The following is a 5,846-nucleotide window of genomic DNA, read 5'->3' as shown; positions in this document are numbered from 1 at the left end:
TTTGGTTTCTTATTTTATACGGCATTATAGGGAGCGTGCATGAACTATAGGAGGCAGCACAGGAGCCGTCAGATTTTTGGCGCGAGGTGTAAATGTGATGTTTTTTGTTCCGATGTAGCCCACAAGATGGCAGAACCTACTATGCACAAGAAAACACTTGACGTGTAAATATGCCTGTTTATGGTTCCGATTCAGACCACAAGATGGCAGACCCTCCAACGCGCACGGTCCCTATTGAGGGCAGACTTCTAATTAAAAACTTAAGTCATGTCACAGGCTGCCAGTGGCAAATACATCCACACTATCAGGCCCGACGTCGGGCTCGAGCAAGAGTATTTTTCCGTTTCACCAAAGGACATCGTTAACAGTATTTGAAATATCAAAAAATGGTTCTTATGCAAAAGTATCAAACATTGAACTATCATTGAACGTTTTTGGCAATTAGAGAAAGTATTTTTTATTTCAAAGTGGATGGATGAGTGTGAGTGGATGTGAAATCCCGTGCCCAATGCCGTGAAACGGAAAACGATTATCAGACCCGACATCGGAACTGATATCGGGAAGTGTGGATGTAATTGGCGCTTTAACTGTGACCTATATTATATATGGACCGTTGATCTTGATAAGTAGGTACAATCAGCATCAAATACTTTGTGGCAGTCAAAGTGCCCAAATAGTTCGGTACACCATACTAAATATATGGTGTACCGAACTATTTGGCTACTTTGGATGCTACAAAGTATTTGACGCTGACTGTACCTATATACAGTCAGCAGCAGAAGTTGACAAAGGGAAAGGTGTTTATTTCAAATATTGTGAAGGATGTGCTGATATTTGGTGAAACGGAAAAATACTATTTTCGGGCCCGAAGTCTGGTCTGATATCAGGCCTGATAAAGTGTGGATGTAATTGGCACTTCTGGCACACCCACTTAGTCCGTGGAATAAGGCACGACATTTAAATGTTCTATTCTATTGATAAGTTGACCCTTCATTTTTTATTTAATATAATATTATATTATATATAATATAATATTTAATACGTCATAAAATTAAAAAAAAAATTTTTTTTCATCAAACCCATACATGTGGGGTATCTATGGATAGGTCTTCAAAAATGATATTTAGGTTTCTAATATCATTTTTTTCTAAACTGAATAGTTAGCGCGAGAGACACTTCTAAAGTAAAAAAATGTGTCCCCCCCCCTGTAACTTCTAAAATAACAGAATGAAAATTCTAAAAAAAAATTTCTAAAGAGGGCCCCTGGGGCATAGTGCCAAAGATACTGGCAGCATTTCCTCGCTGAATCGCAACGCTTATTCGTTGAGCGAGGAAGCTGCCAGCTCTTTTGTCCCCTGTAACGTCAACCAGCCGTTTGGCCAAATTATTAAAAATGCTCTGAGCTCCCGGGCCCCACGGACCGAGGGTCTCGACACCGAAAGGAGCAAAGTTATAATTGGCGTCGAGACCCCTGTATTTCCTCCTATTAAGGGCCTCGGCAGCCTCGGCAGCCGCACCCGCTTTCTTTGTAGTACCGTGAAGGTGAGACGGTGCCAGTGTGTCCACGCAGGTCGCGTCCCACACCAACACTCGTCCCATCCTCCACGGTATCGGTATTTAAAAAAATATATGATATACATTACCATGCAAACTTCCAACGAAAATTGGTTTGAACGAGATCTAGTAAGTAGTTTTTTTAATACGTAAATGGCTTGCCAAACTGTAGGTATACACGTATGCAAGTACATGATGTAACTACAGAGGGCCTACCGCGAAAAATTAATTTTATTTTATCTGCCTCTTTATAGCTCGAATGTAAAAAAAAATTGAGAGGCAGATAACGTAATTTAGATTTTTGGTTGTCGCGGTAGGGGCTCTGCTTTTTTATTTTTGCCGATACCATACTGTATCCTAACAGTAAAAATTTGTAAAGGGTCTAGCAGGCTAAGCGAACAAGAAGTGCCCCCAACGACGGATTTTGTCGATATTTCTGGTAGTGTACTGTTAGGTCCTAAGGACCCTCCATGCTTAACATCAGACCTCGATTCTCTTTTGTTTGCGAGTTATTCAGGATAACGTAAAATAATTAGGGTATCATTGAAAGTTCATACTTTATAAACGATTCAAGTTACATGAACCAAACAAAATTATATTTGATAACAATAAAAAAAATTACAAAATGCATATTTTTTACCAACATCCTGTCCTTAAACTTCTTTGCATAAAATAAAAATATTTTTTTCCTTCCAATTTTTTTTTTACGTTTCGCGGAGGTACACCTCCAAAAAAAATATGCATGAGTAGCCACTAATTCCCACTACATACACATATAAAAATATTTGCACAAATGTTCGTGCTTCATGTCAAAAAAAAAAAACGATTCTCCAATAAGTAGTCACTGGCATTATATGTACAGATAGAAGTACCAGTGCAGTTTGAAGATTAGTGTGTAGGTATACAAACTCTTCTAATAAATCTATTTGGAGTGCATCAACGATGACGTGTCAGCTTTGATAACATCTGACACATAATATTATCTGCATTTGTTTTTTGCATTTTGTAGTGGAAATCAGGCTGACGCAACTAGGAACAAAATAAGATTTGTATGGAACTTGTTTCGCAAATCTTTGCCAACGAAGAAAAATAAAACGTCAGTGCTATTTATTATGTCAAGTTTACATTAAGTCAACTGTCAGCCTAATTGTTTCGTTTGTTATGAAGGCTTCAATGTTTTGTTCGGGTATTTCGTGCAATTTCTTTATTATTTAGTGAAAATATCGAAAATAGTGAACCGTGATCAGAGTAAAGAACGAGTTTGTTACAATGCCACCTAGAAAACGGTTTACTAAGTGTGAAATATGTGGCAAGCGAGCCACTCGAGAAAATCACGAAAAAAGGGATTTGATGGCGGAATTTCCCTTGAATAAAGACCGGTACGTATTGCTTTAGATACTTTTGACCTTATTTTGGTGCAGCAGGCTTTAAACACATCGAAAATTTGATATTTTATATTATTTTTAGTTGTGAACTAGGGATGTACTAAAACTATCGATAACTGTATGTTTATTTGTATATCAGTGTAAGTAATTAAATAAAATATGTGAAATTTCCTGAGAACTTGCATGCAATATGACAAAATTATTTCGTCGAAGATTTTCAGTGGAAAATTATCTATCATCTATGCATTAATGGTCATTATTTAACATATTTTTTTTAATCTAGTAATTATTTAATATATTAATCTGAAATGTAAGTAAATTAATCTCTCTTTTTGTGATCAATAAAAAATATTATACGACATTATTACACAAATTGACTTAATCCCATAGGAAGCTAAATAAGACATGTGTTGTGGGTACTTAGACAACGATATATATATGTATATATATATATATATATATATATATATATATATATATATATATATAAATACATAGAAAACACATATGACTCAACAAATATGCATGGTCATCACATAAATCAATGCCCGTACCAGGATTTGAACCTGGGACCATCGGCTTCATAGGCAGGGTTACTGCCCAGTAGGACCATGACCGGTTCTCATGATTAACAGACATATAAATATATAAAAAGTTAGAGCATTGATAAAGGGTTGTTGATAATTGGATGCCAAAAAACATGATTTATAGATGCATATTAGCGCTAAATAATCAGTTGATCATCTCATTAGCAAACACTTGGAATATAAACTGTACATAACCAAGGCTGTATGTTTTCAGATGCAGGCAGTGGGTCAAATTTGTTGGGAACGAAGACGTGGTAGATCTTCCCATAGAAAAGTTACATTTATTTAAACATGTATCTGCAGATCATTTTGAAAATAGTGCTTTTAATAAAATAAAAAAATAAGAAAAAAAATAGTGAAGGATTTTATAATTACATTCTGAGTGTAACAAGGTATTCTAAAATAGAATCCTAGCGTAGTGAGGGATTCAAGTGTTAACGCCTATGGGTGGTATTCCACCTATGCAATTTTTTTGTCCAATGTGTATTGCGTCTCACATTTTGATTAATGTTTGATAAGTGAGACGCAATGACATTGGACCAAGAAATTGGATAGGTGGAATACCACCCTAAGGCTAACACGTGATAATTTTACATACTGCTTTTCACATCACCTATGAGGAAATTATTATGGTACGAATAAATAAATAAATTTAATTAATGGTAATTAAATTAAATAATTTAACCTAAGAAGTATGCAAAAAGAGGAAAAAAGTGATCCCTCCTAGTAGGGAAAAAGTGCTACTTTGATCCTTCCTAGTGGTGAAGAACAACAAGGTGTTCTAAAAAAAAATCGAGTCCACATTAAGCTCGACCAAGTATTAGTCCACTCATAGAACTATCCACTATATAACATACAACTTAAATGTGGACTTGATTTCGAGTACAAAATTTGTAGACAAGAGTCTATATTTCAAGCCTCCCCATTTTATCGATATCGATAAGAAACGCAAGCGTGTAGCGTACTACACTATTTAAATTGCTTATGTTGGTACTATGGTTCTTTGACAGTGCTTTGACAGTTCTTTGTCGTACATTTTGGTAATGATTTGCGAAACAAAGGGATTCCACTCGCTAGTATGGAAGTCCCGTCTCTTAAAACGTAGTGATTATATGCTCTTTGGTGGAAATTGGAAAACATTAAGTGCAAGTCTTGTAAAAAAACATTAAAAAATATCCGTGGGAAACAAAAATGCATAGAAACAGAGCAAGAGGCTGATTTATACAGCAAATGCACTAATATGTTAATTTGCATAAATGATTTATTGTGTGGTAAGTGTCGGCTTTTAGTGTATAAACATAAAGCAGTAGCATCAACTTCTGCGAGTACATGCACAACAATTGGCGATGCTGGCTCTTCGTCTGCAACCTACTGCTTTATGTTTATACACTAAAAGTCGACACTTACCACACAATAAATCATTTATGCAAATTAACATATTACTGCATTTGCTATATAAATCAGCCTCTTGCTCTGTTTCTATGCATTTTTGTTTCCCACGGATATTTTTTAATGTTTTTTTACAAGACTTGCATTTAATGTTTTCCATTTTCCACTACAAAATGCAAAAAACAAATGCAGATAATATTATGTGTCAGATGTTATCAAAGCTGACACGTCATCGTTGATGCACTCCAAATAGGTTTATTAGAAGAGTTTGTATACCTACACACTAATCTTCAAACTGCACTGGTACTTCTATCTGTACATATAATGCCAGTGACTACTTATTGGAGAATCGGTTTTTTTTTGACATGAAGCACGAACATTTGTGCAAATATTTTTATATGTGTATGTAGTGGGAATTAGTGGCTACTCATGCATATTTTTGTTTGGAGGTGTACCTCCGCGAAAAGTAAAAAAAAAAAATTGGAAGGAAAAAAATATTTTTATTTTTTGCAATGAAGTTTAAGGACAGGATGCTGGTAAAAAATATGCATTTTGTAGTTTTTTTTATTGTTATCAAATATAATTTTGTTTGGTTCACGTAACTTGAATCGTTTATAAAATATGACACTTTCAATGATACCCTAATTATTTTACGTTATCCTGAATAACTCGCAAACAAAAGAGAATCGAGGTCTGATGTTAAGCATGGAGGGTCCTTAGGACCTAACAGTACACTACCAGAAATATCGACAAAATCCGTCGTTGGGGGCACTTCTTGTTCGCTTAGCCTGCTAGACCCTTTATCTTTTTGCATATGCAGATAAAACAATGTTTATTCAACTATTCGTAAACAAAAACAAGAAAAATTACCTAATATAACAAAAACAAAGAAGATACATACTAAAATATATCTAAACATAAAACTAATTTA

This window comes from Cydia pomonella, chromosome 19 (genome assembly GCF_033807575.1).
Source record: "Cydia pomonella isolate Wapato2018A chromosome 19, ilCydPomo1, whole genome shotgun sequence".
Lineage (NCBI taxonomy): Eukaryota > Metazoa > Arthropoda > Insecta > Lepidoptera > Tortricidae > Cydia > Cydia pomonella.
Note: the sequence above shows the minus strand (reverse complement) of the source record.